Genomic DNA, 25,383 nt, shown 5'->3' on the forward strand with positions numbered 1-25,383 from the left:
GCAACAGTCCCATTGCTGCAGTGGAGACACCAAGGGAAAAAAGTAGCAGCTCACCTCCCTCTTCCCAACACTGTACCCAGGAGGGAAGCAGGCAGTAGGATTCAGTGGAAAGGGTACAGACCTGTGAATGAGTACAACCTGGGTTCTGCCACTGACTTACTGTGTCATCTTGGGCAAGTCAGGGTGGCTCTGTGCCTCAGTTACCCCATCTGTAACACAAGTATAATGAAACTTTCTTGCTTTTGTAAAGCATTTGAGATCTATGGATATAGCTTGCTACATACATGCTCCGGGGGAAAGGAGGGGGGGAGGGAAGCGCAAGGTGGAAGTTTTGCCTAGGGCACAAAATATCCTTGTACTGGCCCTGCCTGCCAGTGCAGGAACTAGACAGACCATCTCTTTAGTGACCTCCTTGATACAGTGTGACAGAGCGATGAGGGAGGAGAGAGATGTGCACAGACATATTGAAGCACTAGCCAAGTTCATTTGGTTCAGTCCCCACTTCATATACGGAGGAAATTCTGCACTGTTAACTTTTACTGAGACTTGGTTCTGATGGAACGGGTTTAGGGAGCACTCCGTGGGGGCTAATCGGCTGACAAGCCAATAGAAAATGTAGCATTCAAGAGAAAATTGCCCAGCTTTCACAACTATTCAAAGACAGTAGGCCAAATTCAGGCAGGTTATACACAGGTGCAAGCTCCATTGGAAGGCCTGAATTTGACCTCTGATCCTTGGCCCATACCATACAAACCTATTTTTAAGTAGAAAAATAAAATAAATTAAAAAACAAACTATGGGTAGTTGTGTTTTAAAAAACACAGGGCCGTTTATTTTTATTTAATAAAGCAGTTTAAAAAATGAGTTTCAACTGTCTTTCCTGACTACAGGGAACTGCAGCCATAAAAACTAGCCATGTGGAAACTCAAGCCATATAACATTGCTGCCCCTACTGCTTCATGTCAAGATCCAAGCTCAAGTTAAGACAGTTTATCATTTTATTGTTATAAGTCAAGGAGTGGAAAAGCTGAATGACCTGGAAGAAGCCTTGGAAGGAAATCTGAAAGCTTCTGTAGCTACTGAGAAACTTGCACTATTTTCCTTTGATTTAGCACTAAGCAGTAAAGCTTGAAAACTTAAAACTCCAAGATAACAAGTCAAACACTATTCCCAGAGTCTGAATCTTGTTCTTGAAACTAAGCAAAGAATAATAGCCATAGATCTTCTTCACCGTGATTATTTTTAAAAACAAAAACAAAAAACAAATTTTTCCATGACACACAGCATCTAATGTTCCAGAGCACACATTGAAGTATCTGATCAAGATTTCGGCCTCTTCTCTTACAGTTTTGTTCATCGCTCTGGAAAGAGAGCTACAAAAAGCATCCTCTGGAAAGAGAAACACACCACAAAGCAGCTGGTGCAAAAAGCAATTTTGCACTCTGTATTTCTTTTCATTGTTGATTTCCTCACAAATCTTTTTAGCTCATGTTTGAAGAGTAAACCCTTCACAGTGAATTATTATTGACTGATTGTTACTGTGCGTGCACCATTTTAGCTCTTTCCAGTAGGCACAGATGACAAACACAAACACAATATTTTAGGGCATTCCAAGCATGTTATCGAAAGGACAGATCACTGCATCCTAGGCATGAGCTAATAAAGTCACACAACACCATGTTGCTCTATTCTCAGGTTGCAATGTCTCATATCAAAACACTTTGTTCATGTGAACTCTTAAAGTCCCATTCATTGCTACGGTTTGGGTTGCAATGAGAAGTGGATTAAGGCAGGGTCCACACCCTCATGCAAGCAGATGTCCTAGACTAAGCAGGGAGTCAGCAGTAGGCATCTGCACAGGGCACAGCCAACCGGAGGCACATTGAGGAACCAAAAGTGGATGGAAGATGAGGCCATTTGGGAGGGAGAAATCTTGCCACGGACTCAGTTTTGATGGCTCTGGGTTCTATTTAACCTTAATTCACTTTTGGTTGCAATGGATCAGAGCAGTGGGGAAGGAGGCTGGATATATCAACTTAATTTCCAGACATTCTAATGTTTGGTTTCTCTTTATATCCCTGCTTTAATGAGCCTCTAACACTGCTCTACAGCCAAAATGCTTCTGAAATAAATGTAGTCAAACTTTACTAATTCTGGGTCACTGAGAACGAAAATGATGCTTAAAATTGTTGATTGGCTCTAGTTTTCAAGATATGATATTGGGTCAGTATATACGACCCTTGACTTGGGAATGGAGGAGGATAAGTGAGTTCTAAAGGGAAGGGAATCTCAATTTAAACCAGAAATGACTAAAATACATCTTTGACTGGATCTATGAATAAATCTATGACTGGGTTTGGACAGTACTTGCTTTTTAGGCAAAACAATGAATGATGCAATCTGAAGCTGGTATTGCGTCATATACGATATGAATTGCATCATGTTATTCCTAGACGTCATATGAATAACAATCATAACGAAGTTTACATCACCCTGCTGAACAAATTGCCCTATATCAGCTCTAGAAATCATACAGTGTCGTGCTCTCTTATTTGTCAGTGTTTGATTTTGCAAAGGGACACATTTCTGTTTAGCCAAAGTGAGGAGAGATGCCTCGTACTTGTGTGAACAGTGCAGATAACTTCTGCCATGTTTGTGGTGAAGTGACTTTTGCATCACAAAAGCGCAGTATAACCACTATGGTTAAGAAAGCTTATCACCTTTATTTTGGCTGCAGAATTGGAGATCAGGACAAGAGGTGGGCCCCACACATATGCTGCAACACTTGTGCAACAAATCTTCGCCAGTGGTTGAACAGGAAAAGGAAATCTAGGTCTTTTGCAGTGCCAATGATTTGGAGAGAGCCAACAGATCCTACCAGCAATTGTTACTTCTGCATGGTGCCTCCAGTTGGGAAAGGTGTGTCAAAGAAGAAAAAGTGGACTGTGCATTATCCAAACATTCCATCAGCTATATGCCCAGTACCCCACGGAGAAGGACTGCCGGCTCCTGATGCACCAGAATCATTCTCACTTGAGTCAGTCGAGGAAGAGGAAGAGGATGAAACTTCTGGTCCTGAACCATCAATGTCACAGGACCCACATTTTCTCCCATCCCCCTCCTCTGAACCACACCTCATAACAGAAGGGGAGCTGAATGACCTTGTCAGGGATTTGGAACTACCCAAGAGTAAGGCAGAGCTGTTGGGCTCCAGAATACAGCAGTGGAATCTCTTGGCAGGTGATGTTAGGGTTTCCATGTTCTGTGACCGTCAAAAGGTTCTTGTCCCATTCTTCATGGAAGGTGATCTTGTAGCCTGCAACAACAATCGATGGTGTGATGGCAGCCCTCAACATCATTCACGATCCAGATGAGTGGAGACTGTTCATGGATTCATCGAAGACGAGTCTTAAAGCTGTTTTACTGCAGAATGGCAATGTTTTGCCATCAATTCCAGTTGGTCATGCAGTCCATATGAAGGAAACCTATGACAACATGAAACAACTTTTGAGGTGCATAAACTATGACCAACATCAGTGGCAGCTTTGTGGCTATTTGAAGGTTGTTGCTCTCTTGCTTGGTCTGCAGACTGGATACACAAAGTACTGCTGTTTTCTCTGCGAATGGGATAGTCGTGCAAGAGATTCCCATTACATCAAGAAAGATTGGCCACTCCGACAGTCATTGGAGCCTGGGAGGAAAAGGCAACAGAGGGTCCTGTGGCACCTTTGAGACTAACAGAAGTACTGGGAGCATAAGCTTTCGTGGGTAAGAACCTCACTTCTTCAGATGCAGCATCCACCACTTGTTGAATCAAGGAAGATTTTGTTACCACCCTTACACATCAAGCTGGGTCTGATGAAGAACTTTGTCAAGGCCATTGACAAAACACAAGCAGCTTTCAAGTACCTCCATGGAAAATTTCCAAGGTTAAGTGAAGCTAAGATAAAGGAAGGTGTCTTTGTTGGTCCTCAGATTTGTGAACTTCTTCGAGATGATGCATTTGACCATGCACCGCGTGGCAAGGAAAAGACGGTATGGAAAGCCTTCCAGTTAGTGGCAATAAATTTTCTCGGAAACAACAAGGCAGACAACTACAGGTTGTTGGTGGAAAACCTCCTCAAGGCATACAAAAGCCTTGGTTGCAACATGTCACTAAAGATACATTTTTTGCACTCTCATCTAGATTTTTTTCCACCAAACTGCGGAGCAGTGAGCGACAAGCACGGCGAGTGATTTCACGAGGACATTGCAACAATGGAGAAACGCTATCAGGGCAAATGGAGCCCATCAATGCTTGCAGACTATTGCTGGACAGTGACAAGAGATGCTCCATTTAATGAATACAAGAGACAAGCCAAGAAGCGCTGAGTAGACACTGAATAGGACTAAACTTTGTACATAATAGTTTTTTGCCTTTTGTTTCATAATAAATGTTATTTATAGAACCCTTTTGCTGATTTTTAAAGTGTTACATAAACAGGACAGGAGAAATATGATCATGTAAAGCAACCATAAACACATGAAAAGACCTAGGTTTACAATTTATGATTAAAACTCTACTATCTACACAATATACATAGACATAAAATGTAAAAACTTAAATATCTTAGAAACAGTAGCCAGTTGTTTTAATTGTCATATTTGAATTCAGCACATCAAAATACATAATAAATAGCACATTTTATCTCTGAAGCAGACGACTTCTCAAAAATTGTAGACCAGTGTAATTAGCCCCTTTCCTGACTACTGTATTATTATTTATTATGTGTGGTGACAGAACTGGGGGAGAGGGCTCCAGGGAGGGTCCAGAAATGGGGGGTTCAGGGTACAGGAGGGGGCTCTGGCTGGGGGTGCAGGTTCTGGGTTTGGGCTGGGGATGAGGCATTTGCAGTGCAGGAGGGGGCTCCAGGATGAGGCGGGGGGGTTGGGATGTGGGAGGGGGTACAGGCTCTGGGGTGGGGCCAGGGGTGCAGGAGGGGGCTCCAGGCTGCGGCTGAGGGATTTGGAGTGCAGGAGGGGGCTCTGGGCTGGCGCAGGGGGTTGGGGTGTGGGAGGGGATATGGGCTCTGGGCTGGGGCCAGGGATGAGGGGTTCAGGGAGTGAGAGGGGGCTTTGGGCTGGGGCAGGGTGTGGGGTGCAAGGGGTTGAGGGCTCTGACTAGGCTTTCAGGCTCTGGGGTGGGGCTGGGAATGAGCAGTTTGGGGTGCAGGAGGGGGCTCCAGGTTTGGGGGGGGCTCAGGGCTGGGGCAGGGGATTGGGGCTCAGGTTTGGGGGGGGGCAGGCTTACCTTGGACAGCTCCCGATCTGAGGCGCAGCGGTATTAAGGCAGGCTCCCTGCCTGTCCTGGCTTTGTGCTGTGTCCCAGAAGCAGCCAGCAGATCTGGCTCCTAGGTGGGAGGGGCCAGGAGACTATGTACTGCTGTCGGCCACAGGCACTGCCCCCCCCCCCCCCCAGGAACCGGCCAATGGGAGTGCAGAGCCAGTGCTCTCAATGTAGAGATAGAGTGAGAATGTAGAGATAGAGTGTGAAAGGCCAAAGGCCGTGTAGAGTTGGACCTAGCGAAGGGAATTAAAAGCAATAGTAAAAGGTTTTACAGCCATATAAATAGGAAGAAAGCAAAGAAAGAAGAAGTGGGACCGCTGAAGACTATAGCCGGAGAGGAGATTAAAGATAATCCAGGCCTGGCGCAATATCTCAATGAATATTTTGCATCGGTGTTTAATGAGGCCAATGAAGGTATTAGGGATACTAGCACCGTTACAGAGGGGCATACAGGATGGGGGATTACCGCATCCGAGGTAGAAACAAAACTTGAACGCCTTAATGGGACTAAGTCGGGAGGACCGGACGATCTTCATCCGAGAATATTGAAGGAATTGGCGTGGGAAATAGCAGGCCCATTAGCGATTATATTTAATGAATCTGTAAACTCGGGGGTGGTCCCGTTAGACTGGAGAATAGCCAACGTGGTTCCTATTTTCAAGAAAGGGAAAAAAAGTGATCCGGGTAACTACAGGCCTGTTAGTTTAACATCTGTAGTGTGCAAGGTGCTGGAGAAGATTCTGAAAGAGAAACTAGTTGAGGACCTTGAGGTTAATGGCAATTGCGATAAATTACAGCATGGTTTTACGAAGGGCAGATCGTGCCAAACGAATCTGATCTCCTTCTTTGAGAAAGTAACGGACTTATTAGATAAGGGAAATGCGGTGGACCTAATATACCTGGATTTCAGTAAAGCATTTGATACTGTACCCCATGAGGAATTATTGGTTAAACTGGAAAACATGGGGATCGATATGAAAATCGAGAGGTGGATAAGGAATTGGTTAATGGGGAGAATGCAGCGGGTCGTATTAAAGGGTGAATTGTCGGGTTGGAGGGAGGTTACTAGTGGAGTGCCTCAAGGTTCGGTTTTGGGACCCATTTTATTTAATCTATTTATAACTGACCTCGGAACCGATTGCAAGAGTGGGCTGATAAAGTTTGCGGATGATACGAAGGTGGGAGGAGTTGCAAATTCAGAGGAGGATAGGGATATTCTGCAGGGAGACTTGAATGAGCTTGTGAATTGGAGTATCAGAAATAGGATGAAATTTAATAGTGAAAAGTGTAAGGTGATGCACTTGGGGATGACTAATAACAATTTTAGTTACAAGATGGGGACGCATTGGTTAGAAGTAACGGAAGAGGAGAAGGACCTAGGGGTCCTTGTGGACCGCAGGATGACTATGAGTCGACAATGTGACGTGGCGGTGAAAAAAGCCAATGCGGTCTTGGGATGTATTAGGCGAGGTATATCTAGTAGGGATAAGGAGGTCCTGCTTCCGTTGTATAAGGCGCTGGTGAGACCTCATTTGGAGTACTGTGTGCAGTTCTGGTCTCCCATGTTTAAAAAAGATGAACTCAAACTGGAACGGGTGCAGAGAAGGGCGACTAAGATGATCAGAGGAATGGAAAACCTGTCGTATGAAAAGAGATTAGAGGAGCTTGGGTTGTTTAGTCTGACAAAACGAAGGCTGAGGGGGGATATGATTGCTCTCTTCAAATATATTAGAGGGATTAATACAAGGGAGGGAGAGGAATTATTCCAGCTTAGTACTAATGTGGACACGAGAACGAATGGATATAAACTGGCCGTGGGGAAGTTCAGGCTTGAAATTAGACGAAGGTTTCTGACCGTCAGAGGGGTGAAATATTGGAACGACCTTCCGAGGGAAACGGTGGGGGCGACGGACCTGTCTGGTTTTAAGATTAAGTTAGATAAGTTTATGGAGGGAATGGTTTAATGGTAAAACATAGTAGCCAAGGAAAACCAAGCAATGGTACGTAAATAGCATAATGGCCAACAAGGGTCAGGCTAGAGACTCTTGCCTACATGCTCGGGGTATTACTGATCGCCATATTTGGGGTCGGGAAGGAATTTTCCTCCAGGGTAGATTGGCTCAGCCTCTGGAGGTTTTTCGCCTTCCTCCGCAGCATGGGGCAGGGATCACTAGCAGGAGGGTCTCAGCCAATTGAAGTCACTAAAACACAGGATTGGGGACTTCAACGGCAGAGTCCAGGGAAGGGTCTTGCGGCCTGCAGCATGCAGGGGGTCAGACCAGATGATCATAATGGTCCCTTCTGACCTTAAAGTCTATGAGTCTATGAGGCAGCAGGTCCCCCACGCCTAGGAGCCGGACCTGCTGGCTGCTTCTAGGGTGCAGCGCGGTGGCAGGACAGATAGGGACTAGACTGCCTTAGACCTGCAGCACCGCTGACCGGACTTTTAACGGCCCAGTTGGCGGTGCTGACTGGAGCCGCCAGGGTCCCTTTTCGACCAGGCGTCCCAGTCGAAAACTGGGCACCTGGCAAACCTAACCTATACAGAGACAGTGAGTTTGCTTTTTAGAACAATGCAACCTCTTGGGCTACACTTACAGAAACATCTGTTGTGGTTCCTCATGTTAGAGTATAAACTATCAGAAATATTGAGGTTTTGAGGGCTAATTCTGCCCTTGGAATTACTGATTTAAATCAGGAGTAATTCAACTGATATCAGTGGGGTTATTACAATGCAATACTGGTGCAAGATGAGGCCTTCCATACACAAAGCATTTTCTTTATGTAACAGTGTCCCTGCCTTAATAGAAATTAAATATTCATTGACTAACTGTATTTGGTATGCAACCCAGGGCAAAACCAAAGTGCCTATTGTATCAAAAGAAGGAGGCGTATGCATTCAGGAAGCTACAATAGAATACTTTAGAAGGGATCTAAAAGCTTCCATTTTACAGCTCACTCTTCAGTTTTGATATTTTTTAAAAGGAGATGAATTGTTATTATCAATACATATACAATCACATTTTCCCAGCTGTGTTTACAAAGCCTTTTGCAACTGCTGTACTGAAGAGGCTTGCTTTGTTTTTTCCATACATAGCATTACAAGAAAAGAGCTCTTGAGTTTTCCCAATGAGGAGATCAAGGCTGAGATTTTTTCAAAGGACGCTGAGAGATATAGGTGCCCAACATCCACTGAAAACCCATGAGAGGTGGGTGTCCAACTGCATTAGGCACCTTTGGAAATCCCAGCCAAAGAAATTTGCCTTCATTTTTCAAACTACTTTTTGGAGGCAGAATATTGCAGGAAATTGGAGGTGTCATTAGCATAACATAGGCTTATGGGTTTCTGTCAACGTCACTGTGTAACAGCAAAAACAATGAGGAGTCCTTGTGGCACCTTAGAGACTAACAAATTTATTTGGGCATAAGCTTTCGTGGGTTAAACCCACTTCATCAGATGTATGGAGTGGAACATACAGTAGGGAGGTATAAATACACAGCATATGAAAAGATGGGAATTGCCTTACCAAGTGTGTGGGGGGAAAGGGGGGTCAGTGCTAACGAGCCAATTCAATTAAGGTGGAAGTGTGTAACAGGTTTTCTATTTTGCCATTGGCGATTATCCACCTCTTTCTTCAAGTGTAACAGTGCCCTGACTGGGCCATCTGCAGGAACTGAACCTGGGACTTATCTCTAAAAGCATAAGCCTCTATTGCTTAACGGACCAGGCCCATAAACTTCCATATGTGACTGATGCACCAGAGAGGGATACATTAATACGCTAGCATGATCTTGCTTCTTCCTAGTATGAATGCGTTAATGATGGTCATGCCGGCTCTCCCCCATTTTCATGTGCACTAGAATAGTGTCCTGCACTGCCCAATGAATTCTAGATTTGACTAGATCTATTAGGCAATAAAAATGTTTTTCAAGGGCTGTAGGGGAAGCACATTCACTTGGCCATTTGAAATCAGACTAGAAATAAACAGACAAGACTATCTGATGGGTAAAAGTAATTCATTTGTGGGGACAAATGAATGTGTCTGATTGACCCAATGAACATCGACCTAGATATCAAAATTATTGCTGTACCAGCACTAAATTCACTGAAAAAGATGCTGCATTCAAAAGGGAGAAATGGAGGTGGCCCTAACATCTTCTGATATCCCTTCTAAACCCCTATTTTCTCAGCAGGGAGTAGGTGTGCCCTGATGTGAGAACGCAGCCCAGATATTTTGAGAAATGGGCCAGTGCATGGTTCACTCCTTGAATGTGTTTTGGTGGCACCCATGCTTACTCCAACCCCAGCTTTAAGATACATGGTCTTCTTTAACATCCTACAGTCACAACAATGAAGTAAGTAACTCAGGATATGCTGGAAGGATGAGGGGCTTAGTAACAAATACCCAGTCTTTCATCCCCACACCAACAGTTTGAATCTAGCTCAGTTCCTAAGGCACTGAAAACCACTAACAGCTGTTGCATGGTCTCTGGGTACTATATTAGTGCTTTCAGTTCAACTCCTAGCATCTATGGGTCACATTTACCAGAGGTATTTAGGCACCTAGTGGGATTTACAAGGGGAGTTGGGTGCCCAACCTGCTTAGGGCTTTTGAAATCCCATTAGGTGTCCAGATGCATCTTTAGGCCCCCATATACCTTTGAAAATCTGGTCCTAAGTCTCCAAAACTCACAAGTCCATCATCATGGTTGGTACCAGTTGGTAGCCTCAACAAAGCAGCCAAGAGCTGAATGGGCAGATAGGCAGAACTGCCCTCTTGCTACAAAAGGAAAATCCTCCAGAACACAAGAAAGACCTCATTAGAATCTTGGGGGAGGCAGGCAACCATGTAAGAACAGCTACTAGCTAGCTACAACAGAACGAGAAAATGAGGAGCTAGCACATGGCTGGGATATATCCAGGCTATGTATTTGCAGAGGAGGTGCTTGATACTGTTCCTGATTATATAAACTTTATTTTTCTTCATTTTAACCAATTTTCTCTAAAAATCATAAGGGAGAGTGTAACACCAACAGACCACAGTCAGGATCAAACCTGGGACCTCTGGAGTTAAATGCACGAGCCTCTACTGCATGAGCTAAAAGCCATGTAGCTATTAGCTAAGGCTGTAGCAGACTCATTAATTTCTCTCTAATTTCTCTCTCTCTCTGGTCTCAGTGTCACTAGATGGGACAGAACACCACACCCAGGAGGCGTGTAGGTTACAAGAGCACTGTACCCAACCTACTGTTTGGTGCATGTGTACCCCTTCCTCACCCTTCAGGGAGCAGCTGCAGGGGATATTGTGTCTCAGGCAGGCTCCTCCTGGGGCAGCGTGTCTTCCCCTATTTGAGGAATGTGGCTAAATGCCATAATTTAGCCCTAAGACTAAAACCTTGAGGAAGAAACTTGCTGATGGAAGGTCTTTTCTTTCCATTGGTGAACCAGCTGATGCTCTCCACCAGTTTACAATCTTGTGCTGAGTACAGGGAGAAACCCCAGTTTCCGAAGATTGAATTGTGAATGTTGGAACTACATCCTCAACTGGTGTAAAATGGCTATAGCTCTATTGTCATCAGTGCTGATTAACAGCCACTAGGGAATCTGGCCCTTTGAGTTTTTAAATGGATCCCACTTCAAAACGCAGAAGGGTTTAGACAATTTTACCACGACCTAAACTAACGGGGTCAGAATGTCAAGATATGGTTTTAACAAAACAAAATGAAAACCACAACTTGCCCTGCCCCTTCCTGGAAAGTGCACAGCACAGCATTTCAGAGGAACATAGCCACCCCATCAAACTATCTAACACACATCAACACAAACAAAATGACAGCTCACAAAGGAATACTTTCTAGCTGCCCACTAAAATAGCTTTGGGAGATCAGGTCCATACATGGAATGAAATGGCTTTCACTGCAGTCCTACGCCAAGCTCTGTTCTGGAATGACATTTTAGGTAATATAAACAGTGTGAGGCAAACACATAGTAGAGCAGCCCAGGATTTTATACAATCAGTGCAACAAAAGTGAGATTTATTCAGTGCTGAATTAAGCTCTTTATATTGTTTCTACTTAAAAAGGAAATGTATTGAATGCAACAGTTCTTACAGATTTATCTTTCCTGACAAATACATTCATAACCTATTTTAGATTCCACCAAACAATGCCAGACCCAGTAAAAGTGAACACAAAATTTGATTGACTAATTAGAACACAGTGTAAAAGCTTTCCCTTTCTTTGTTCAAACAAATTACTTGGTGCCAGATACCCTCCCTCACCCATCCCAATAAACATTTAGCTATACAAAACTCTTATAATACAGGACATTAGATGTAGACAGATACTCTTTGAAATATTTGTTTGTATCCCTCTGCTTTTAAATCAAAAACTCAGAATCTGAATTTCAGAATAAGAACCTTTAGCATCCTTTACATGCCCAAAGAATAGTGCAATTTCAATTTAAACCTCACAACCCCCTTTAGGTTACATATAATCACACCGATTTTACAGATAAAGAAATGGAAAAGGAGGTTAAGTAAATTATTTATCCAGAAATGTACACTATGGCCACAATTTTCAAAAGCACCTACTGATTTTTGCCACCTCCATTTCTGGTTGCCTAACTTGGGCTTGATTTTCAGAAGTCGGAGATTACAACTCTAACTGAAATTAAAAGTTGCTATGGGTGCTAAATCCCTCTGAAAGAATCTGACCCAGAAACTGAGGCACCAAAGAATCAGTGGAAAATGTAGTCATAATTAGTTACTAGCACCAGGATTAGAAACCAGGAGATCTTGATTCCTAATCCAGCACTCATTCCTCTAGTCTAGAACATGAGTAAATTCTATTTTATCATGGTCATTGGTGCTATTGTAGCACCTTTCAGCTAAGAGTCGTAAGGAATATTACAAACATTTACCAAAGCAGGTTTCATACCAGCTTTGTGAGGGAAGTAAGATGTTTTTGTTTATCCATCTGTAGAATGGGAACTATGCTGTAGTATGATGGGTGGAATTAGAGAATGAGGATCAGGTTTCATGGGGAATTCATGTTGGTAAGGAACCAGGGGCTCAAGAATGCGATTCACGGCTGGGTTGTTGCTAGACAAAGAGTAGAACATCAACACGTAACATTGGCCTCTCGGCCCATATAATAAAGTTGTTTTCTACAAGTCTTCCTGCTTGGTGCATCACCTACTGCTAATAAAATATGTGGCAGAGAAATAAAGCTACTTGTTCAAGGTAACACAGTCAGCAACAGAGCTGAGAAAAGAAGCTAGAAGCCTGTCTCCAACTGCCATCTTTAAATATTGGGCCATGCTCTCTGTTATTGTGCATCACGAAATTGAGATCATGAGCTGCACCTCACCTGCTACTGAGCAATATAACATACATCTGATACGAACCATGTGTACGCTTTATGCCAATTCTTACACAGTGCAAGTGTAGAAATACATTACAAGAGCAGCTCACCAATAACCTCATCTCAGAGATACATCAGAATAAGAGCATGAAGGACAAAAATCCAGCAATACAAAGCAAGAGGGAAAAAGAAAAATCAGCAGATGATTATCTGCTTAGTCAGGATAGACATGAGGTCAGGGGAAATGGAAGGCCTGAGTTTAGAGAATATCATTTTCTCTATTTCCTTAGAGTAAAAGGCAAAGTAACATGAAACTAACATCTGTATCCTATGTAACAACATAATGAAATTGAAGAGAGCGGAGAATTACAGGAACATGAGCAATTTTCACTAGCAATCTGTGGACTAAAGGACACAACCTAAAATATTTTAGAGGTTCATTCATGCAGATCATTTGGGGATGGAATGGGGAATTGTTTATACAGGAGGTGACTTGGTGAGCACCTTTTTTTGTTCCATTTGCTATTATTGAAAACACTTAATGGCCAAATTTTCAAACATGGGCATCTCAACAGGACATTTAGATCAGTACATGATATATGGGCCAGATCCAAAGACCACGGAAATCAATGGGAGTGTTTCAATTTACTTTGAGGAACTTGAATCTGACACTATTTGCCTGTGTGTCTGTCTTCTATGACAAAGTGTAATTTAAGCATCCCAATGCAGAATTTGAATGTCTTTTTTAAGATGCCCACCTTTGAAAAATAAGCCAACTCCCAAGTGTTCAAAAATCATATGACTGGCTTAAAACTCAAGAGATTTTTACAAATAATATATTTAGAGATTTTTTTATTTGCCTTCTGGGCACTGAGCTTTTAGCAGTCACATTTTCAAGCTTTCCTCTGCAGCCAGCAGGGCTAGACACTTCCAAGAAAGAAACACTGCAAGTCCTCCTAATTGATCATATACATTGCAAGATTGCACCTCCTACTTCAGCCTTTCTTGCAGTGAAACAATAATCCTGAAGCTAGGACATCATAATGTCATGAAAGTAACTGTGGTTCCTCACAATTCAATGTTTTAAATTCCAATTTGATCCCTCAAGGAAATCAAAGAGTGGGAGAGAAGACAAGTCATTTAATAAGGATTCTAGGTACCTAGTATATAATTTTAAATATCTGAATAACAATCTGAAATTAATAATGCGCAAAAAAAGGAATGGATTTACAGTTCTCTAATATATTGGGTCCAAGTCATGCAATTCAGATCTGAATTTCCAAACTCCATACATCTAACTTCAGGACATTCTGATCCAGGTTTATGATTCAGCACATGAGTGGTATGCAGACCTCAGAACCAGATCCTGAAAAGCACCCACAAAGCTTGATCCAGGGATTTTGAGATCAGATACACCCCTGGGATTTTCCCCATATTAAAAACAGAAGAATTTGAGGGTGGTTTTTGTACTGCCATAGAGCACTTCATTGATCACACTCACCCTACCCAGATGGAAGGAGAAAGATGACAAGGTGAGACAGGGTTTCTGATATTTTTTTTAAATTATGCCCTGTACAGCAAACAAGCCATTCCATTTAATTTCTAGCCTGGACACTGAAAAGGCAGGACAAGAGATTTGAGTAGAGAGGTATAAGGTGTAGGGGGCACTATGATCATCTAGCTACTTCTAATCTCAATTAAACATATGAGTGGCTCATTGGGTTATGTAATCTGAGAATTTAAACACAACACTACTTCTCTGGTGAGCATCACAAAGCTGTATTACCAAGCTTTAATTACATATTCAGCAGCATGACTACCAAGATGAGGCTGTTGGAACTGCATCTGTCATAGCCACATTCCATGCAGCCCTTTCACAGTAGCTTGATGCTGCCTTATCTGAACTTGCACCTGAACATTTAAAGGGACAAACTGTGAACTGTAAACTCTGTCCAAGTATCAGAACATGGGCCATCTGCTGGGGTTCTGAGCACTGAAATTGCTCAGGAAAACCTGATTTAGGAGGTCTTACACTGAAACATCTCAAAGCAGGATTTACAAACCACAGAATATGTTTCAAGCTCTCCTTGAGAGGAAATGGGTAGCTGTTTCATTCCCAGGAGAAACCATGGTAATAATGATTATTCCAAATAGAAATTCAGCTTGATGATGACCTTCACAATAAGGAGGACAACTAATCCACACACACACACACACACACACACACACACACTGTGCAAGCTCTTACTGGGAAGGAGGATGTACCCTTTTAAGAATAGGGCATAATGGAATTCTTCTCCAAGGTATAAAGCAGTACTTCACCAGCAATGATTAAGGAAGGATGTGCATGCACTACAGCTGCAATTCTCAAACTTCATTGCACCATGACCCCCTTCTGACACCAAAAATTGCCACACGACCTGGGCAGGGGAGGGGCAGAGGGGATGAAGCCTGAGCTCCACCACACTGGGCTGAAGCCCTCAAGCTTTTGCTTCAGCCTTGGGTGGTGGGGCTTGGGCTTTGGCTTCAGCCTGGGCCACAGCAGTCTAACACTGGCCCTGGGGTTGTGACCCATTTTGGGGTCCCGACCCACAGTTTGAGAACCGCTGCCCTACAGCAAGGGTCTAGTGAGGGGATGTATTGTTTGTGCCTGTATTTTCCTTTCCTTTTGTTTTGTGTTTATATTGCATGTTTTGGTTATAAATAAATAGCTGGGACTGGATTTTCTGCATCTCTGTACTTGTGTAAGATGACACAGCTCCATTGATTTCAGAGGGCTTGTGGTAATTTACATCACCAGAGATTATGGTCTCATGAGTCTTTGCAGTTTGTGCTCTGAACACTGATGTCCTGAAGAGCCTCATATCACACACATACATACACAAACACACACGGCAAAAAATATGTATAGGTGGAAGAATGGTTCGGCATAAAGAATTGAAGACTGATCAAATCCAGATTCCTCCAATCCAAGCTCTTTTGGATTTCATGGAGGTGAAATTCTGATTCAGATCTCTGGATACAATCCCAAAGTTAAAAGGGGTCTATTTTCTGGCTCTTTTATGGCCAAAATCCATTGAAATCAAATTAGTCAAATCCAAATGGAAACTCTAGCCCCAGTTCCATCTTGGACCACCTCCTTGGTCCATCTCCTAAAAGAATTCAAACTGAGCCTTGACTCTCTTTTGGTCAAGGGAGAGGGGAAAGGTTGAGGCTGAAAAAAGTTCAGTTAACTTTTTGCTGTCATATTTTGCATTCTCCTTTTCTTCTTCCTGGTTGGGACTCAAAATGAAATCAGGAAAACATCATGAGACAGGCTTCTCTCCTAGTATTTCAGGGCCCAAAAAAAGTGCACGGAGAACAGGGCATGTTGTGGCAGTGACACTATGTAATGTGCACAGAATTTCTAGATTACAACACTAACAAATCCATAGCTATCCAGGACTTCACTAATGTCATTTTGCTGTACCTTGGCCACTTGGAATTTCTCTGCAACAGTGAGGCTAGAAAGCAGATTCTCTTCCTCCAAAAGCACAGATCCTTACCATTGAGTTAAGGGAGACTCAATAATAGCTATGTGCGTGTTGGTGGCACCTATGCAGGCCTGTAGCACCTGTGCGGGGGGGTGGCGGGGGGTCGTGAACTGGTCCCACGTGTGGGTGGGGGGAAATGGGGGCCTTCGGCTGGCCACTGCGGTGTCCCTTTGGGAAAAATATGGTCACCCTACTTAGAGTATGGTATACATACACTCCCAGACAGTTCATTACAGTATTTAAACAAACCCCGGAAATTCTCATTGCTCATTACAGAATTCACTTGTCACATAACGTACGGGGGATATTTTAGCACTATAGTATTCCCAACCTGGCTCATAGAAAACTCACAAGAAACCCATGATACCACAAGATTCCAGAGAAAAGGGGTCAGATAGATTTGTACACACTTAAGAAAAAACATCTCAGCTGTTCTATGCTTCTCTGAAAAGCAAATCATTTAAATTAGAGGCCTAAGTTTGAAAGTGTTGTCCTAAGTGATGAACAGAAGTTAGTAACAGAAAAGCAGAAGTCTAGAACTTGTTTAATGCCTGGAACTGAAGGAAGGGGTGAGAGTCAATGACTTGTCTTGTTGCCTAGCAAAGGACAACAAGTCTGTTTGTTATTGCCATTTAGCATCAGTCAAGCAGAGTCCCTGCCGCTCCCACCCACTTCAGCCTTGTGATGCACACAAACCGGACCTTTAGCAAAGTCAGCTTTATCAAGCAAGCCAGTGTGGCATAACTATGACCTGATTTTAAAACAAAAAATAATAGAACCACTCCCTGAAAACAGAATAACAGCTATTCCCCACCCCCCCAAGAAAACAAAGGGAGGCTCCTCAACTAATCCATTTTCAATGAAACAGAGCCTGCAAACAGAACAACATGACTTCAGCATAGAGATGCAGTCTGATCACAAGTATCAGGGGGTAGCCGTAATAGTCTGTATCTACCTATGCATCTGAAGAAGTGAGGTTTTTACCCACGAAAGCTTATGCCCAAATAAATCTGTTAGTCTTTAAAATGCCACCAGACTCCTTGTTGTTTTAGTCTGATCACAGACTCTCACTGGTAGAATGCAATGGATACTTGGTTTGTTTTTACAACCCAGTAATATAAAAAGACATTTTCCATCACCCTCTGCTGATTTTCAGCGACACAAGCAATATTTGCTCATCATCCTCCTGTACCTAGTACTGACTTTTTCATTGATAAAATAAACACTTAAAAGGTGACCTTTAAATAAAGGTTTTTAAACAGAAAACAACAAATGTGTGTGATGCTCTCTCCTGCTTGTTCTTTATCTTTAAACTATCACTAATGTCCACTCCGGGTTCCTTCACTTGGAGGTCTCGGCTGTAGAATGTGGTTAGTCAGCCCTTTAAAATTCAACAACCTACTCCCTTTATAAACAACAGCTTTTCTCCCAACTGCTGATTCACGTGTTTGAGTTAAAGAGCTGCTTGGTTTATTGGTGGGGGAGGATATTTGGGTTTTTGCAGGGGTGGGGGAGGGGGTGTTTGGTTTGGTTTTGGTTTTTAAAGTCCTTTAAACAATCTGAGTAAAAACTTCATCACTTCCTCTGTTAATTAATCAGCTTTCACTTGCATTATAGCCCTGAGAGAATTCTAACAGATCCACAGTCATCCATAGAAGGGGGAAAAAAAAAAAAAAAAAAAAAAAAAAACACAGTAGACTAGACACACATTTCTAATGTGAACAAAAAAAGTCAGGAAAAAGCTTGGGATGGGGGAAAACATTCAAGCCTTTCTTATACAGTAGTAAAAACACATGCACACAAGAAGAGCACAGCCCTATTTTTTGTCTTTTCTTCAAAGCCCCCTCAAAGAACAATAAACCAATTGCCCATTTTGTTTAATTCATTTGGAGGGGGAGAGAAGGAATACACATTCCGAATGTTTATGATGGTGACAGCTTGGAACCCCTAGTGTGAAGTGAATTGCTCTGCATTTAGCTCATAAATGCTATTCTTAGACTCAAAAATTAAGTTTTGGAATCAACATTAAATTACAGAAAGTGATTATCGTGAGATTTGCATAATAAGTGACAGGTTTTAATCAATAGAAATGTAATGTTCAAACCTAGACCTGCTTCCTGGTATGCAGGAAGGAAAGAGGCAGTGACAGTTACTATTTGGGAGTCAGATGGAAGGAAATTAGTGTGTTAAAGCAGGGCTTTGGAGCTGGAGCGCGGAGCAACTCCGGAGCTGCAGGTTTTTGCCTGGAGCTGGAGCAGAGCCGGAGCACAGCTCCAAAGCCCTGCCCATCAAACTGAACAATATTTTCTGTTTCCTTGGCCTCCCTTGCTGGCTGTTCCCACCTATTGTCTCTTGTTTTATACTTAGATTGTCAGCTTGTTGGGGCAAGGATCATCTCTGTGTTCTGGGTGTGTACAGCACTCAGTGCCATGGGGTCCTGAGCCATGACTAAACTCCAAGATGCTACAGTAACACAAATAATAAATACTAATCAATACCGAGTCCAATTATGCAGTTACTGTGGAACAGCCTCAGGCATCTAATTTTCCCCCTAAGGTGTGAGTACAAGGGGGCAGCCTGGGCAGCAGAAAGAAATGATAGGGCTGGGGGTAGGCCTGAGCCCAGAACCACTATGTATCCCTGTCACTGCAAATATTCTCCTGTTGCCACAGTTAAAGGAGCATGGAAGGAAATGGAGAAAAACTAAGGGGAGATGGCAGCTATTATGTGAGGGCCTGGTGTGAGGGGACTGTGGGGAGCGCTGCAATTTCAGTTGATCTGCAGGAATTGACAGGTCCATTTATTTTAGTGCATGTTCTTTTTAAATGACAAGGGTGCCCAGAGCAGTGATGGGTGCGCCTTTATTACACTCCAAATCAAAACGTGCAACTGGACCTAGACCTGGGTTTAGGATTGGAACACCCAAACAATCTGTTTGGATCCAGATCTGGGTTCAGTCCCCATCTCTGTTCAGCAGCACTGCCCACTGAATAAAACACAGCAATTCAGGATGGTAATGACTAGCATTACAACACACGGCCCGTATCCTACATAGTTCATAGTGAGCCACAAACCGCAACATGGGATTGCAGCCTTTCATGGAAAAAGATGGTCCCCAACTGCTCAATGAACATAAAAGTAATTTTCTCAACATTGTATGGAGGGAGGGAAAAAACAGATTCTGAGAAGTGAAGGACAATAAATTCAACTTCTCCAAATCCTCAAACTAGCAGGTTCCCTAATCTCTGCCCACCCTCTCAGAAAAGGGGCAGTACAAAAGAAAATAGAGAAAGAACATAAGAATGGCCATACTGGGTCAGACCAAAAGATACATCCAGCCCAGTATCCTGTCTACCAACAGTGACCAATGCCAGGTGTCCCAGAAGGAGTGAACCTAACAGGTAATAATCAAGTGATCTCTCTCCTGCCATCCATCTCCACCCTCTGACAAACAAAGGCTAGGGACACCATTTCTTAGCCATTGATGGACTTAACCTCCATGAAAAAAGCAACAGAGAGTCCTGTGGCACCTTTAAGATTAACAGCTGTATTGGAGCATAAGCTTTCGTGGGTGAATAACCACTTCGTCAGATGCATGCGTTGCTTTTTACAGATCCAGACTAACACGGCTACCCCTTTGATACTTAACCTCCATGAATTTATCTAGTTCTCTTTTAAACCCTGTTATAGTCCTAGCCTTCACAACCTCTTCAGGCAAGGAGTTCCACAGGTTGACTGTGCACTGTATGAAGAAGAACTTCCTTTTATTTGTTCTAAACCTGCTGCCCATTAACTTCATTTGGTGGCCTCTAGTTCTTATATTATGGGAACAAGTAAATAACTTTTCCTTATTCATTTTCTCCACACCACTCATGATTTTATATACCCCTATCACATCCCCGCTTAGTCTCCTCTTTTCCAAGCTGAAAACTCCTAGCCTCTTTAATCTCTCCTCATATGGGACCTGTTCCAAACCCCTAATCATTTTAGTTGCCCTTCTCTGAACCTTTTCTAATGCCAGTATATTTTTTTTTAGATGAGCAGACCACATCTGTATGCAGTATTCAAGATGTGGGCATACCATGGATTTATAAGCGTCAGCATTTAGGTGACAGACTGATCTTAAGTGCCATAATCTTCCAGTCAAGTTTTCCCCAGCAATGATTTTTCCACAACAGTGATGTCTCACACATTCATGGTATTTTCCATCCATTGGGATCCCAAAGTACTTCACAAACCACATGCAGCATAGATTCATAGATTATAGGACTGGAAGGGACCTCGAGAGGTCATCGAGTCCAGTCCCCTGCCCGCATGGCAGGACCAAATACTGTCTAGACCATCCCGGATAGACATTTATCTAACCTACTCTTAAATATCTCCAGAGACAGAGATTCCACAACCTCCCTAGGCAATTTGTTCCAGTGTTTAACCACCCTGACAGTTAGGAACTTTTTCCTAATGTCCAACCTAGACCTCCCTTGCTGCAGTTTAAACCCATTGTTTCTGGTTCTATCCTTAGAGGCTAAGGTGAACAAGTTCTCTCCCTCCTCCTTATGACACCCTTTTAGATACCTGAAAACTGCTATCATGTCCCCTCTCAGTCTTCTCTTTTCCAAACTAAACAAACCCAGTTCTTTCAGCCTTCCTTCATAGGTCATGTTCTCAAGACCTTTAATCATTCTTGTTGCTCTTCTTTGGACCCTTTCCAATTTCTCCACATCTTTTTTAAAATGCGGCGCCCAGAACTGGACACAATACTCCAGCTGAGGCCTAACCAGAGCAGAGTAGAGCGGAAGAATGACTTCTCGTGTCTTGCTCACAACACACCTGTTAATGCATCCCAGAATCATGTTTGCTTTTTTTGCAACAGCATCACACTGTTGACTCATATTTAGCTTGTGGTCCACTACAACCCCTAGATCCCTTTCTGCCATACTCCTTCCTAGACAGTCTTTTCCCATTCTGTATGTGTGAAATTGATTTTTCCTTCCTAAGTGGAGCACTTTGCATTTGTCTTTGTTAAACTTCATCCTGTTTACCTCAGACTGTTTCTCCAATTTGTCCAGATCATTTTGAATTATGACCCTGTCCTCCAAAGCAGTTGCAATCCCTCCCAGTTTGGTATCATCCGCAAACTTAATAAGCGTACTTTCTATGCCAATATCTAAGTCGTTGATGAAGATATTGAACAGAGCCGGTCCCAAAACAGACCCCTGCAGAACCCCACTCGTTACGCCTTTCCAGCAGGATTGGGAACCATTAATAACAACTCTCTGAGTACGGTTATCCAGCCAGTTATGCACCCACCTTATAGTAGCCCCATCTAATTTGTATTTGCCTAGTTTATCGATAAGAATATCATGCGAGACCGTATCAAATGCCTTACTAAAGTCTAGGTATACCACATCCACCGCTTCACCCTTATCCACAAGGCTCGTTATCCTATCAAAGAAAGCTATCAGATTGGTTTGACATGATTTGTTCTTCACAAATCCATGCTGGCTGTTCCCTATCACCTTACCACCTTCCAAGTGTTTGCAGAGGATTTCCTTAATTACTTGCTCCATTATCTTCCCTGGCACAGAAGTTAAACTAACTGGTCTGTAGTTACCTGGGTTGTTATTTCCCTTTTTATAGATGGGCACTATATTTGCCCTTTTCCAGTCTTCTGGAATCTCTCCCGTGTCCCATGACTTTCCAAAGATAATAGCTAGAGGCTCAGATACCTCCTCTATTAGCTCCTTGAGTATTCTAGGATGCATTTCATCAGGCCCGGGTGACTTGCAGGCATCTAACTTTTCTAAGTGATTTTTAACTTGTTCTTTTTTTATTTTATCTGCTAAACCTACCCCCTTCCCATTAGCATTCACTATGTTAGGCATTCCTTCAGACTTCTCGGTGAAGACCGAAACAAAGAAGTCATTAAGCATCTCTGCCATTTCCAAGTTTCCTGTTACTGTTTCTCCCTCTTCACTAAGCAGTGGGCTTACCCTGTCTTTGGTCTTCCTCTTGCTTCTAATGTATTGATAAAAAGTCTTCTTGTTTCCTTTTATTCCCGTAGCTAGTCTGAGCTCATTTTGTGCCTTTGCCTTTCTAATCTTGCCCCTGCATTCCTGTGTTGTTTGCCTATATTCATCCTTTGTAATCTGTCCTAGTTTCCATTTTTTATATGGCTCCTTTTTATTTTTTAGATCGTGCAAGATCTCGTGGTTAAGCCAAGGTGGTCTTTTGCCACATTTTCTATCTTTCCTAACCAGCGGAATAGCTTGCTTTTGGGCCCTTAATAGTGTCCCTTTGAAAAACTGCCAACTCTCCTCAGTTGTTTTTCCCCTCAGTCTTGATTCCCATGGGACCTTACCTATCAGCTCTCTGAGCTTCCCAAAATCTGCCTTCCTGAAATCCATTGTCTCTATTTTGCTGTTCTCCCTTCTACCCTTAGTTAGAATTGCAAACTCTATGATTTCATGATCACTTTCACCCAGGCTGCCTTCTACTTTCAAATTCTCAACGAGTTCCTCCCTATTTGTTAAAATCAAGTCTAGAACAGCTTCCCCCCTAGTAGCTTTTTCAACCTTCTGAAATAAAAAGTTGTCTCCAATGCAGTCCAAGAATTTGTTGGATAGTCTGTGCCCCGCTGTGTTATTTTCCCAATATATATCCGGATAGTTGAAGTCCCCCATCACCACCAAATCTTGGGCTTTGGATGATTTTGTTAGTTGCTTGAAAAAAGCCTCATCCACCTCTTCCACCTGGTTAGGTGGCCTGTAGTAGACTCCTAGCAGGACATCTCCCTTGTTTTTTGCCCCTTTAAGCCTAACCCAGAGACTCTCAACACTTCCGTCTCCTATGTCCATCTCTACCTCAGTCCAAGTGTGTACATTTTTAATATACAAGGCAACACCTCCTCCCTTTTTCCCGTCTAGCCTTCCTGAGCAAGCTGTACCCATCCACACCAACATTCCAATCATGTGTATTATCCCACCAAGTTTCAGTGATGCCAACAATGTCATAGTTGTATTTATTTATTAGCACTTCCAGTTCTTCCTGCTTATTCCCCATACTTCTTGCATTTGTATATAGGCATCTAAGATACTGGTTTGATCTTTCCTCCCAGTTTTGTCCTGACTCTCCTTTCTCTCTGCCAATATAGCCCACACTCCCTCTTGTTTCCGACCCATCTCCCCGGTCTCCATGTTCCCCACTTACCTGTGGGCTTTGCTCACCTGTCCCCGTCGAACCTAGTTTAAAGCCCTCCTCACTAGGTTAGCCAGTCTGTGTCCGAATAGGGTCTTTCCTCTCCTCGAAAGGTGAACGCCATCTCTGCCTAGCAGTCCTTCCTCAAATAGCATCCCATGGTCTAGGAAGCCAAAGCCCTCCTGGCGACACCATCTTCGCAGCCAGGCATTCACCTCCATGATGCATCTGTCTCTGCCCGGGCCCCTACCTTTGACAGGAAGAATCGAAGAGAATACCACCTGCGCTCCAAACTCCTTCACCCGTACTCCCAGAGCCCTGTAGTCACTCTTGATCCGCTCAGTGTCACACCGCGCAGTATCATTTGTGCCCACATGGATGAGTAGCATGGGGTAGTAGTCAGAGGGCTGGATAATCCTCGACAATGCCTCCGTAACGTCTCGGATACGGGCCCCCGGCAGGCAGCATACCTCCCGAGATGAAATGTCAGGGCGACAGATGGGCGCCTCCGTCCCCCTCAGCAGAGAGTCTCCGACCACCACTACCCTACGTTTCCTATTCGCAGTGGTGGCAGCAGACTTTCCAGCCTTAGGGGTACGAGGCTTCTCCTCCTTTACTGTAGGGAGTGATTCCTTCTTTCCTGTATCAAGAAGAGCATAACGGTTACCTATAACCACGGCAGGAGGGTTCAGAGCAAGGGTGGAGCACTGCCTGCTGCCAGAAGTAACCAGCTGCCAGTGTCCACCCTGAGCCATCTCCTCCTCCACCAGTGGTGTATCAGCAGTCCTGTGTACTGGGACAGCTACCTCAGCTGTCTCCACATGGACACTGTCGAGGAATTGCCCACCTGCTGCTCTCCCACCTGTAGCTCTCCCACCTGCTGCCTGAGAGATTCCACCAGCAGGCACCTCTCACATTGGATGGTCCCCCCAGCCTGGATATCAGTAAGTGCAAATTGCAAGTTACAGTCTTTGCAAAACCACACCAGGATCTGGGTAGAGGCATCCATGCTTAGGCACTCTGTCTGGCTACAGGCACAGGTGGAGGAGACAGTAGCAGTGCTGGCACAGGTGTTGCGGGTCTTCCTAACCATCGTAAGCCTCCCTCTGTCAAACTCCCGTCTGCAGCCCCCTGTCAGCTGAAAGGGTTGTTTAAGCAAACAGTTATGAATGTAGTTGCTTTATAGGTATTAAGGGGAATCAAGAGAAAACAGATGGAACTGGCAAGGGACCCTCGCCCCCTTCCAAACTCCCTTGCGAAACTCCCTGTTAGCAGCCCCTGTTTGCAAAGCTCCCTGGTCGCTTGTGCGCTGCTTTATAAAGCCCTGGCCTGTATGAATGCCCCACCCACTGATGAAGGCTCAGCCACTTACCAGAGGCTTCTAGCTTTCAAACCTTCCAACTGCCAGCCACAGCACACGGTCCTTCAAACAACCAAAACAAACAAACAGACTGACAAACACAAGCTCAGCACACAGCAAGGAATTGTGTTATCCATCACAGCCATCTCTGGGCTAGATTGCAAGAGCTGTTTAACAGCATGCCACAATGTCATGCAACAGGCAGGGGATTATACTGCACAGTCAGCACTGTAGGGGGAAAGCCAGAGCCCCAAGATGGCACTGAAACAAGACACCAGGGTTAATGGCCCTCCCCTTGTGCAAAGCACACTGGCCTTTTTAATAGGCTCGTGTGGTCAGGATCTTATCACCTTGAGAGCACAGTGGCCTCTAGCACCATGCAGTGGCATTGTTTCAGTACTGATTCAGAGGGAACAGTGGCCCCTACTGAGCCACCAACACCACTTCCTCCAGCATCTGTGTTTCTAGGCAAACTGAAATACAAGAGACATACATATCAACTGAGCAGATCACTTTCCCTGGGCAAAAGTGAGAATGATCGTCTTTTGCACTATTCATTTAAGGATCTCACCATACAAAATTAGACATCATAACCTCTGTGG

At 43.6% G+C, this 25,383-nt stretch overlaps 1 protein-coding gene across 5 annotated transcripts in view; it reads right to left on the reverse strand.

Moving 5' to 3' along the window:
• The window catches only part of SORBS1 (sorbin and SH3 domain containing 1), a 289,445-nt gene that overhangs the window by 248,824 nt on the left and 15,238 nt on the right, over nt 1–25,383 (reverse strand). Inside the window, exon 1 of one of the 5 annotated variants that reach the window (XM_054034657.1) lies at nt 122–140. The exons of 3 other annotated variants lie outside the window; for them this stretch is intronic. The gene's annotated coding sequence lies outside the window, so the exon portion shown is untranslated. Of the gene's footprint in view, nt 1–121; nt 141–25,383 lie in introns of those variants that run through there. One more of the 5 variants, XM_054034662.1, reaches the window with a different exon arrangement.

This window comes from Malaclemys terrapin, chromosome 7, assembly GCF_027887155.1.
Source record: "Malaclemys terrapin pileata isolate rMalTer1 chromosome 7, rMalTer1.hap1, whole genome shotgun sequence".
In the NCBI taxonomy this organism is placed as follows: Eukaryota; Metazoa; Chordata; order Testudines; family Emydidae; genus Malaclemys; species Malaclemys terrapin.